This window comes from Canis lupus, chromosome 5 (genome assembly GCF_003254725.2).
Source record: "Canis lupus dingo isolate Sandy chromosome 5, ASM325472v2, whole genome shotgun sequence".
Taxonomy (NCBI): domain Eukaryota; kingdom Metazoa; phylum Chordata; class Mammalia; order Carnivora; family Canidae; genus Canis; species Canis lupus.
In genome coordinates, this window is record NC_064247.1 from 35,687,691 (window position 1) to 35,700,378 (window position 12,688).

Here is a 12,688-nt window from a genome sequence, read left to right on the forward strand (position 1 = left end):
TGCTGAGCACATCTCTAGAAATAACAGGGCTGGTATTAAGGCCAGATCTGTGTGATTGTAAAACTTTTAGTTGTGTTATACAACAGAAAGATGGACAGGGTTCATGGAATGTACAGGTGCATGGATAAAGCTACACATGTGAGCAGCATCTTATTGATCAGCCACAGTGCTCAGCCTCTTTTTGCTGCTGACTCTGGAAAGCCCTACCTGGTGATTATGAATTTACTAATTGTATGTAGGGCTAAATATTATGTCATTGACAGCAATGAAATTATGTCATCACCCCTGTCCTCAGTGGTTGAACTGAGGTTGATTATAAAATTCATTTTACTAGTGTGGCAGTTACAGGAGAACAGGAATTAGAACTTTGCGGGGGGGGTGGGGGGGGAAGAGATTTATTTATTTATTTGAGAGAGAGTCTGCATGTGTGTACATGTGAGTGGAAGGAAGGGGCAGAGAGAGAGGGAGAGAAAGAATCTCAAGCAGACTCTGGACCGACTGAGGAGCTACACACAGGGCTTGATTTCACAACACTAAGATCATGAACTTAGCTGAAATCAAGAGTTGAATGCTCAGCCCTCTGAGCCACCCAGATGGCCCAGATTCAGAATAACGTTTATGGCAATGTTGGGCCGCATGGAAGGTGAGACATTTAAGCAGATGATGACGCAACTCTCAGGCAAAGAACTAGCTTAAACGCCACTGTCAGATGTCTCTGATACAAAACCAATCTCCAGATCTAAGAACTTCTCTTAGTTTCCATTCCTTCTTCTTTTTTGCCTTTTCTCCAGAATCTGATACTATGGACTTCCCACTCTTACTTGAAAATCATCTCTCATGACGCTAGACTAGAGCTTCTTTTGCTCATGCCTTTTTTTGCCTCCTTCTCCGTGTATACTTACCCTTCCCTCACCCCACAAACCTGCACATTTTCCAAATGCGGTATTGACCCTCTATTTTTCTCTTTCTTAAAACTTTCCCATAAAGGATGTCCTAATGTGCATGACTCCTGGCACCATTCCTAGCCAAATATCCCAAAGCCCTTCTCTTTTGCCTTTTTTAAAAGATTTTATTTATTTATTCATGAGAGACACAGAGAGAGGCAGAAACACAGGCAGAGGGAGAAGCAGGCTCCCTGTGGGGAGCCCGATGCAGGACTCGATCCCAGGACCCCAGGATCACGCCCTGAGCTGAAGGCAGACTCTCAACCACTGAGCCACCCAGGTGCCCAACATGTACAGTTTTTGAGATACAGTTCTCACCTCTCCTATTTCTGTGCTTTCTGGCCCCAGGCCCCTTTCCCTCACCTAGTGGGGGGTGTTCTGTGCCTCTTAGATCTCATGAGAGAATACACCTTCACAGTCTTCACTCAGAGTTGTTTTATCCAATTAAAACTCTGTCCTTCTCAGCTAATGTGGGAGGGGAAGAGGAGCAGGGAAAAGTGACCCACCAGCTCTTACATGCCCCACCTCTATGAAGGTCTAGTGACTTCCGCTCATTTGCCATTGGTCCACACAAGTGGCCAAGCTTCAGGATAGCAAAGATGTATTCTTGCAGTGGGATGGAAGGAGAGTCAGGCCAGTTAGTAGATAGTATGGGATGTGTCACTTCTGGGTGGAAACTGTAGGCCACGACTCTAAGGAGCTGAGGTGAGCATCAGTAAGGGAATAAGTGAAGGTGTCAATGGGAAGGTACAGATTCTTCCCTTAAGTCAAGGTCATACAGATATTTGGAGTGCTGGTAATTGCACCCCATGGAGATAACTGTGGTATCCTGCCTCACAGCGTCCTACCCTTAACCTCGAGCCCCGAAGCAGCTCTCTCATGGAGAGGAAGGTTTGCAAGAGAACTCATCCCATGAAGCTTGGGGTCCCAGAGAGGGAGGCCCCTGAGAGCCCACGCTTCTTGGTGGTCATGTTAACACAACTGGGGCTTCATAAAATGCTCTACGTGAAGTTCACACTTAATGGAATCACTCAGAGAACAATCACTCTCAAGACTCAGATTTCACTGGATAAAGTTCAGGAGCTGTCAGGGAACAGAATAGGGTCCGTGCAGGTCCCTGCACCCTTTGTCTCTTCCCATGGGCAGACACTTCCCAGGAGCCACCTGGATGCACAAAATACCAAGAATCTGATTAGATTACCTTTCTTGCAACTGGCAGGTTTGGGGACTCCTTCTGGAAGTTTCTGTAGTGGAGCATGACGAAACCAGCCATCCCTGATACTGACAACAGGGCTTCTTGAGAGAGGGGTCAGAGACTCAGTGCCCTCCCGGCCACCCCATGCGGTTCTGGAAAGGCCCAGGCAGAGTGTACCTGCCAGAGTTGGGACTGCGGTTCGGGTGGATGTGGGCGTAGGGTGGCTGAGACAGGTGCTGGTGCTCAGCCAGCCTCGTCTCCATTTTGACTAATTGGTTTCTCTTTTGTTTTATGGGACTTGACAGCCCTGGTTGTGGCTTTTTGTGGTTGACTACCCCCGGAGTACCTAATTACAGAGGAGATTTTTAAAAGCAACAATGAACACATTTTCTAAATATGTTCTCTGTCCGATCCCTCCCTGGGTAATTGGACGCAGAGAGAAAGGAGGGGGAGAGTGGTATTCCCAGAGGCCTCCTGTCAGGCCTAGGCAGGTCCCACTGGGGCCACTCAGGGCCACAGTCACCTGGAAACCCCAAGGCAGGGATGGCAAGGAGGGTGCCCCGGCCTTGAAGCCACACCTCAAGCACATGAGGCTCTGACACCTGCCTTCTCCCTGACGGCTGAGGCACCCCACCCCCTGAGAGCTAGGTAGGAAATTATACACTTCAGCCAAAGAAGCGAGGTGTTCTGTCAAAAGAAAAAATAAAAATATCGAGCAGCTTCTAGAAAGATCAAAGCCAGACTCAGTAAAAAGCTCCTGGCACAGGTGATTCTGAGACTCATTTCTTTGTTCTTTTGGATGAGAAAGAAGGGTAGTTGCCCTAGGAACAGTGTCCTTACCCATCCAGCCATGTGTTCACGTGTTCATTCTGTGCATTTGACCCCGTGCTAGACAGTGGAATGGTCTATCGCCAAGAACCTGCCTGGGCAAGGAGGGGCCCCAGGGCATCTGGAGCAGGGTCCTGATCTGGCCCCCCACCAAAAACCAGAAGGAGCCTAGGGACATACCTCTGTAGCCCAGCGCTATGCTGGCTCGGATACCACTGTGCTTCCAACTGCCTCTCTGCAGAGGAAGAGGAAAGAAAATGCCTATAGTTAACTGGCCTGGCTATCTCCTTATGTCTGGCTAGCCACCTCCATCTGCCCTCTCACTGCTTAGAAAGGCCTGGAACTCTCTACCAATTACAAGCTGCAGGCAGACGCTGAGGGGCGGCAGAGTGAGGCATGAATCACAGGGACCTCTCAACTGGAGAGATGTTCTCATAACAGCCAAGGGATGCTCAAAGATGCACAGTAATGCCCTGTTGCACTGCACACACACACAACACACACAAACACACAAACACACATGAGCACAAGGAGATTTAACCTCTTTGCCTCTCACCTATCCTTTCCGGAGACTTACATGGAAGTTGTGAGTCATTTTACAGCACAAGAATGACCTCACCTTTGGGCTCATTTTTTTTTTTCTCCATCTGTTCCCAAGGCAATCAGAAGAGACTGTGCAGGCCTTCCACGAAAACCTTCCCACTAATGTTCAGACGCAGGTTCTGATCCAGAGACCTGGGGGGGGGGGCGGCGTGACACAGCATTGCTGACAAGTCCCGGGGGGTTGGCACTAGTCCAAGGACAAACTCGAGATACCAAAGTTATAGAGTTAGGGTTCTGACACGGAGTGCACGTGAGACTCATTGGGGGAGCTATTAAATATCCCGTTGCCCAGGCTGAACCCTGACCAACAAATTCATAGTTCCTGGGGCTGGGACCCGCACATCGTAATTTCTACATCTTTCTGCATGATACATTTACGCAGCCCCGGTTGAGATCCACTGGTCCAGGAGCTGTTTCCTAGCATAGTGGGTCTGTTTACTAGCATAGTGGGCTCATGTTCAGCTGCTTAGCTCCCATCCCAACCCTGGACCTGCTACCTACTCTCCAAAATATTTATTTTCCAACCAGCTGGGCACTGCATATTTTTTCCAGATAGCTAGACAATACATATTATCATCACAGAAGAGCTTTTTGAAATGTATCCTTTTCTACAGATAACCAGTAGCAATATAAGCAAAGACTGTACATCCAGTACACTCTCTTTGCATAGAAAATTAATTCTCGATTGTCAGTTAATGGTTTATTGGCTTCTCTCCGTCTCCTGGAGAAGACTGTGTTGTACATTTACACAACTGTGCAGTACATAGACACGCTAGGTGGATGGGGTTAACCTCTTACACAATCCCTCCACTTTTGACTTCCCATCATTTTAGACTCCTTGGTTCTTCCTTAAGAATCCTAAGGAATTGGGACCCCTGGGTGGCTCAGTGGTTGAGCGTCTGCCTCTGGCTCAGGTCATGATACCGAGGTCCTGGGATGTGGGTCCCCACATGGGGCTCCCTGCAGGGAGCCTGCTTCTCCCTCTGCCTGTATCTCTGCCTCTCTTTCTGTGTTTCTCATGAATAAATAAATAAAATCTTTAAAAAAAAAAAAAGAACCCTAAGGAACTAGAATCTTGATTCCCTACATCTTCTACCTTCTTCAATGTCATCTGTGTTTCTGAATTTTGGTACACAATGCCTTTGCCCACCTTGTTGGCATGGCTGGCTCCTACCTGTTTTTCAGCTCTTTCTAGGCTTTGGGAGGACCACACCTCCCCACACCAAGATAGGCACTGCAATTCTAGGCACCTCTGTGCTCTCCCAGCAGTCCATGGCGATGCCTGTTATAATCCTCAGTATATTGTGCAGTATTTGCTGGTTTTCTAATCTGCTTCTCCCATCAGACACTGAGCTTCTTGAGAGTGGGAGTGGCGTGCCCACCTCTCAATGTACACCATCTTGCACAATGCTCATAACATAGCAGAGGCTCAAACAACATTTATTGAATAAACCAATAGTTCCTCTCCTCTTCCGCACCTCCCCCCCCGGTTTTTCTATTGGGTTACATAAAATGTACAGAAACTGATCTGCTTTAGCATGATTCTGACTGGCATATTTGCTCAAACCAGTCCATACTCAACAAGAGTATAATTGGAATACCCAGTCCTTCCAAAACCCTGCCAATCATTCTGCTGTGTAAATAGGCACAGGTGATTGGTTCTAATCAAAGTCATTAGGGTGGTTCTGGAATGATCCTGCTGCCATATGTAGATAATTATGGCAGAAGTCTAAATTTTGGATGCTAGCCAATCCAAATAGCATTAGCATGAAGAATTTGCATAGAACAAAAGGAGAAGGATGGCACAGTATTTGGACATAAATAATAATGACTAGTATTTATATAGCATTTTCTATGTGCCAGGCATCCTCTAAGTGGTTTACATATATTAACTCATTTACTCAACAGAACAGCCCCATGAGAGGAGTACTGTTAGTATCTCGGTTTTAGAGGTGGGTAAACTAAGGCTCTGGGAGGGTAGGTAACTTGGCCAAGACGATACAGCTGGTAAATGGAGAGTCTCCACTAGAACCAGGTAGACTAGCTTCGTTTCTGCGCTCTTCACTGCTATACTGCCCTAGAGGGTGGGATTCTTCTAGAATAGAACTTCAATCATATATCTCAGTATGACTCTCTTAACATACTCCACAGTTCATGTGTTAGTAAACAAGGAACCTAACTTGATTTCTGGGAACAGAATAGACCATCAGGTCTTCCATCCTATTAGAGCAGCAGTCCCCAAATCTTAGGTATACCCAGTTGACTTTTTTTTTCTCTCTCTCTCCCTCTCAAATACGCGCGCGCACACACACAGACATACCCATCTGTCAGGAAGTAGAGACTTAGGAACCTTCAGTGGGCAACTTATCTATAAATGCAAATTAAACACTTTTTTTCACAGTGAGAACAGTGCCGTTTTCCTAGAATTTTATTTCCTTTGGATAGAAGAATGGCAAGCCAGAATCAGGATTTTGGTTTCAGGCTGGTGGTTTCTGAGTCTCACACACTCCTGTTAATGATATCTCTGTGTGTCCTTACTTAATGGTTCTTTTGGGGTCATCCAGGAAGCTAAGGCCCCCTCCTTTGCCCTCTGGGGTGCATCCAATCCCCTTCCCCCATGAAGAAAATGAGAGTGAGGGATCTTTAGCACACAGCCAAGGACCTTCCTGTGAAATGAACTTACCCTCATTCCTGGAGTTTCTGCACCTTTTGTGAGAACCATTTTCTTGGTGATGTCACATTTGAAAAATTAGGATTTGGAGTCAATCTTTTTGCACGACTATTTCTTCCAAGATGTGGTCTCCCCAACGTCTGTAAACAAGTATGACGCGATGTGCTCAGACCAAGTAGACATACTGTCTCTTTCCATCTCTGAAGTTAGTGGAGAGTGTAGGAGCTGATATTTTGAACAAAGTTCTCCATAGCAGACCCTGCTGCGAAAGAAACACTCAGCCAGGTAAGGACTTTATGATAGATAGCTTCCATCTTCTCTGTACCTTTTATCCCACGTGGGAAACCATTAGAACTTAATTTAAAAAGAAAAAAGCATCAGTATCTTGAAAGCAGCAGTTCTCAAAGTGTAGCCCCAGACAAGCAGCATCTGCATTACCTGGAAACTTGGTGGAATGCACATTCTTGGGTTCTAGTCGAGACTTCCTGAGTCAGAGACTCTGGGGTGTGGATTTGAAATGTGTGTCCTAATAAGCCCTCCAGGGAGTTCAGACACACCCTTAGGTTTGAGAACCACTGTTATAAAGAACTAGCATAGGGGCACTTGGGTGGCTTAGTGGTTGAGCATTTGCCTTCGGCTCAGAGTGTGATCCTGGGGTCCTGGATCAAGTCCCTCATCAAGTCCCTGCAGGGAGCCTGCTTCTCCCTCTGCCTATGTCTCTGCCTCTCCTTATGTGTCTCGTGAATAAATAAATAAAATCTTTTATAAAAAAGAGAACTAGGGGGATCCCTGGGTGGCGCAGCGGTTTGGCGCCTGCCTTTGGCCCAGGGCGCGATCCTGGAGACCCGGGGTCGAATCCCACGTCAGGCTCGCTGCATGGAGCCTGCTTCTCCCTCTGCCTGTGTCTCTGCCTCTCTCTCTCTCTCTCTCTCTGGGTGACTATCATAAATAAATAAAAAAAAAAAAAAAAAGAACTAGGATATAAAATTAAATTATGCTTCTTAAGATACAATCTCACCCAAGAAGATGGGTGCAAGGGATATGTTATTCAAGTATCATGCCCTCAAAGGATATGTCTCAGCTGATGTGTTAGCTAGGAATGAAATTCTTTACCAGGCACGAAGTCAAATTGTAAGGAGCTTGACACAAGCCCCCGGGAAATTGAAGCCATTCATTTATTACTGACCCCAGAAAAACACTTCCCCAGTGTACAAACCATTATTTGCCCATTGATCAAGGCAGGTGGGATGTGGTTGGAGGCTGATGATTAATTCAGATGATTCTTACTTGGAAGAGCTCAGCTGTCTTCCTTGCTATGATATTAAAACCGAAGATTCTGAAAGTTAATTCAACCAGTGACTTTAATCATCCAGGGTGATAGGCTGCACTGAGAGACTAAAGACTGGGGCCTTGGTCACATTCCAATGTTATTGCTTTTAACTGGGGCCATGGCAAGACTCACAGAGCAAATGGAACAAGCACAGTGTGATCTTTAAAATTAGTTACAAAGATCAAAACATTAAAAAAAAAAAAGCTGGAGTGATTTTTCTGAGCATAAAAATGTATTCTTTCAGAAAGAATTAATTTGATAAAATTACTCATTAGACCCATGTATCGTTGTGTCATTATAGTTGCAGTGTCTAAAATAACTTTAACTTTCTGAAGAAGCTAGTATAAAATCTAAAAGTTAAATATCCAATTAGGTCACGCAGTAACCAACTTGCCTTTCCAATACCAATCTGTGGGGAATACTAGTTATGATTACCCTCTGTTGGTTTGAGAAAGGAGCTCTTGGAGTATCATCCCAACCATGTTTGGATGACATCATAAAGGCTCAGAGTTCCCCCCACCCCATGACACCACCACAAATGACCTGGGTAGACCAATGGTTGTGACCTAATGCATTGCTTTTAATACATATATCTTTGATCATCTTCCTTTCTCTGAGTCCAGAGGGCATCAAGATGAAAGGTTTATATAGCGTTGGAAAGAGAGTGGTAAGAAGTCCTAGGCTCACAGAATTCTTTAGGTTGGTAGAAGAGTTCAGCTCTCCTTATCCCCTTCTGTTGGCATAGCCTCAAGCTGTGGGTTAAGACCCAGGAGTTTTAATCTTCCAGAGGTTCAAGAACTCTCCTTGATTCTTAGACCTTCTTTTAAACCAGCCTTGACTCCCTGACATTACAGTCCACAGTGGCAGCTGTTACCAAGAAGGAGTAACTTAAGTTGGCTCTGACCTCACCTTTGCAGCATGAATATCCCTGATCAACACCATCATAGAAGAGGCTGGATGACTTTGCCCAGTTCCCTGAAGCAATATCCATCCACAAACATCACATCGTGCCCATAGGTCCTTCACCTTTGTCTTTTTGAGACTCATAATGACTCTACAAGTTAGGTACAAATGAAGCAAAGGAAGCTCAGAGAGACTGAGCACCTTGTCCAACCTTGCACAGTTCCCAAAGGGCAGAGCTGGTATTTGAGCTCAGGTCCAGTTAGCTTTAGGGTTATGGGAAGGTCTAACTCTAAACCCCGTGGCCTGTTTGAAAGTGGGTCACCCCAATACACTACCTTTCAATAATAACCCTGCTGATTATGTAGAAGTTTCCTAAGTAGAATAAAATTAGTCTTTCCTGGTGCATCTGTTAGGTCCTAGATGCCCCAAGCATGCACTACACCAGTCTGATTGGCTCTAGCCCTAGTTCTGGAGGTAGTAATGGTCAAAGTATGGCCTTTGGACCTATTCCATCAACACTACCTATGAACAGGTTGGAAAAGCACCTTATCAAACCCCATCTGAGACCTCCTGATCAGAAACTCTAGGGATAGGGCCTGGGATTCTGGGTTTCTGCAAGTCATCCACATAGTTCTCCTGCATTGGCCGGGTCTGAGAACCACCGGTCTCACCTCTCCATCTTGGAGGGAACAACACCTATTTCCTCTTTGACCTTGTCAGGTGACTAGCATTCATTTTATTCTGGGTGCTTTAAGTTTTATTTACCACACACATGCCCCATAGGATCCCAATGGGTGTGTTCAAGTGTCTCCAGGCTTTCTGAGATGTGGGGACTTAAAAAAAAATAGGAAGAAGCAGAAAAATTCTACCTCTCCCTTCTGTTTTCTCTAATGAATGCCCACCACATTATGATTTCCCTTTGAAAAGGGCACGTGGTTTTCTTAGTTTCCTTTACCCCCACAAGGATATTTAAAGAAGTTAAGAAAAAGGTTGTCTCTAAATATGTGAGGCTGTTGCTTCTTAACAGCAACTTGTAGTGGAAAGATGAGCTTTGGAGACCTATGGAACTGTGGGTAAATAGCCTTCCTACTTTCCTGGCTTTGAGACTTTGAGAAAGAATCCGTTCAAATCTCTGAACTTCCCCCACCCCTACCATATTTTGATGTTAAGAAAATCATGCCACATAGGGCTGTTGTGGGAATTGTATGATGTAGGAGGTGCCCAGCACAGCACCTGACATATTGTAGGTATTAAATAAATAACAACCATTAATATTATTGAGAGTGAAATTGGTCTTATTTCCTCAGGAATAGAGTATGGAAGCCTCTGGAAAAATGTGGTGTATGGCCTTCAGGAAAAATATAATGTATTAAAACTATAATTCTGTTTAAGCTCTCCTGCATGTTTTTGAGTTTTGAAAGGAAATCATGTCTTGAAGATCTAGACTTCTGAAAACTGGCTCTATGGCTTGATGTCCTGTCCATTCTGGCAGTCCCACCACTGAGTATTGTGTCCATCCCCTTTGTCCTTATGCATACCTCACAGGAGCAATGTGGAAAGCACTAGAAAAGAGGACTTTGACCAGTGGGTGAAAGCAGTAAGTAGGCAGGTTACCGGATAGCTGGATGTCACTTTCTAACAATTAGGGGGAGACTCCATGGAACGAGGAGCCTGCCACAGATGTCCTGAGTGGGGTTTATTGGAAGTAGGTAGGATAGGTTATTTCCACATCCTTCCCAACTATGAGAGCCTTCGGAATAGGATTCCCATCCGCCTGGCTCCCTCCACTAGCAGGTGTGCAGATAAGCCCAAGTGCCTATTCAAATGATTGAGTGAAAGAATGAATGAATAAGTGAATGAGTGAATTAGTGGCTTCCCTTTGATTCTGCACCCCCAGGCCACTGTACCATTCTACACCTGCCATCACTGACTGTCCTAACTCCACTCGGACTTTGAGTAACACACTCTTCTGGTTGCAATTATGTTGAGTGCAAGTAACAGCAAACCAGCCCTTATACTAAAAGGAGTTGATTTACCTGCCAAAAAAAGAAGCCTCTTCTTCCCCTCAGGGCTGCTTGATGGCTGGAAAGTTCCAGCTGTCACATGGTCCTCGCATTCTTACAGAAGAGCAAGGATGGAGAAGAGTATTGCCAGCTCATACCCACTTCTGCTTCTGAACCACTTCTCTGCTGCTGGACAGACCATCACACCAGGACATTAGCAACAACCATTCATTGGACTCATGTCTATGTGGGGAGGCAGTTGGGGCAGGCTCGACTGGGCAGGGGTTTTCTTTGTGGGGTTTCCTAGTGTGTCAGCAGGGTGGATCAGCCTCTGGAGGATCAGCACCTGGCCACCTGCTCGTCATCCTTCCACTGGCTCACCTGGGCTGGTCCTGCCCGCCCCCCCTGCAGCATTTCCAGGAGAGGGCAGAAGCACCCTAAGCCTCTTGAGCCCGGGCCTCGGGACCATCACTTTGTGTCATCTGCTGGCCAGAGCAAATCTGGCAGTCAGAAGCTGGAAAAAAACAGATCCCCGCCCTCCTGATAGGAGTCACTGCAAAGTCACAAAGCCCAGAGATATGCTCCTCAGGGGGGGCTGGAGAGGGGAGGCCATTCATCTAGGGCAGAGTCATTAGCCAAAACTGAAACTGGCAACTTGCCTTCTTCCTTCCTGCCTCTCTCCTCCCTCTCCCCCCTTCTCTTTCTTTTTTTGTAGGCTTTACCAGACCCTGTAATAATGACGAGCCAGGGAAAAGGGCGTGCTGGGAGAGAGTGCTGGGATAAAGCACTTTGCGGTACCCACCGTATCATTTAACCCCCATCCTTGACTTTGCTAATAAAGTTCTTTTCGGACCAGCATCCCTATTAGACTGTCAGAAACCACAGCCTCAGTGAATTTCTACTGACATACCCCTTGAAGCAGTTCATTTTGGCCCAGGCAGCCCTCAAACCCTGTTCCTGTTGAGCTGTTAAAGGAGGAGGAGTGATAACAGACAATATGCCTCTTTTCTTTCTGCTACTACCCCCTCCCTGCCATTGAAATGTCAGCGCTAATTCTTGCAAAGTATCTGTGAGTACAGAAGGGCCACCTCGCTTCCCTGCTGTGTTGGTAGCTCTCCCTAGAAACATACTCTGTGATAAGGTATGAAAGGAGACCTTCAAAACCCTGCATATAATAATACTTCTCCCTAAGGATATTTATTTGAAAGCCAAATGATTTGTAAATAGCATATAGGTAAATAATCATCTGGATACAGGAACTTGCTGGCTACATTGGCATTTCAGGGATATTATATATGTACATATATATACATACACATATAGATGTCTATACACGTGTATACACATGTGTATACACATATATATGTATGTATACATGTATACACACGCATACACTTATACATACCATATGTATATACATATATACATATACATGCATGCACTATATATGTATATATACATATATGCACATGTATACACACTATAGGTGTACCTATATATACATGTATACACACTATATAAGTACACATATGCACACTTATACACACTATATGTGTACATATACACATATACACATGTCTACACGCATACACTTATACACACTATATATATACACATATATACACACGTACACACACATACACTTATACACACACTCTGAAGATAAAGAAGGCTGTTATTCACAAAGAAAAAAAACTTAATAATAAGTTCATGATCTGAAGTTCATAAAATAATAGCATTTCTTGTGCACTTATTATGTGCCTGGTCAGGGGCGACGTATTTGGCACAATTTGATTTAATTTTCAAACTCTCTAACCAAGTAAGAAATATCCCCATGCTTCCATCTGATGAGTATGAGACATTGGTCTACCAGATTGTTTTTCAAGATGATGCCTGGAGAATCAGGATTCAGTTTCATCTCTGTCTGGCCACGAGCCCTTGCTCCTAACCGTGAGAACACACCCTGTTCTACTTATTTATAATCCATGCTGCAAAGGTAATTATGAGTAAGCCTAGAAAAGAATTCATGCTTCCTAAGTATCAGCTGACAGTCTTGGACTGATCGAGCCTGGGCCTGTGTGAGAGCTGAAACACTCAAAATTCAAACAAACATGTAAGTTACACAGGACTCCAATGACCACGGTGTTGTTCAGTGAAGGAGAATTTATTACTGAAGCCGGATGATTATCAATAATTGTACAAGGTGTAAAC

General features: G+C 45.0%; 1 protein-coding gene and 1 long non-coding RNA gene across 6 annotated transcripts in view; one reads left to right on the plus strand and one right to left on the minus strand.

The window, feature by feature from the left end:
- Positions 1 to 12,688, plus strand: part of SHISA6 (shisa family member 6) — a 277,765-nt gene that overhangs the window by 152,662 nt on the left and 112,415 nt on the right. The gene's annotated exons all lie outside the window — the stretch shown is intronic.
- Positions 1,072 to 10,979, minus strand: LOC112647358 (uncharacterized). 4 transcript variants are annotated; one of them, XR_004816156.2, is made up of 6 exons: positions 10,859 to 10,971; positions 10,511 to 10,666; positions 6,254 to 6,503; positions 3,587 to 3,702; positions 3,148 to 3,202; positions 1,073 to 2,108 (listed from the first exon to the last, which is right to left on the minus strand). It is a non-coding gene; the product is annotated as an uncharacterized LOC112647358 (long non-coding RNA). The 4 variants fall into 4 exon arrangements; XR_007410765.1 differs by having other exon boundaries at positions 1,072 to 3,202; positions 10,511 to 10,663; positions 10,859 to 10,979; XR_007410764.1 differs by having other exon boundaries at positions 1,072 to 3,202; positions 6,254 to 6,500.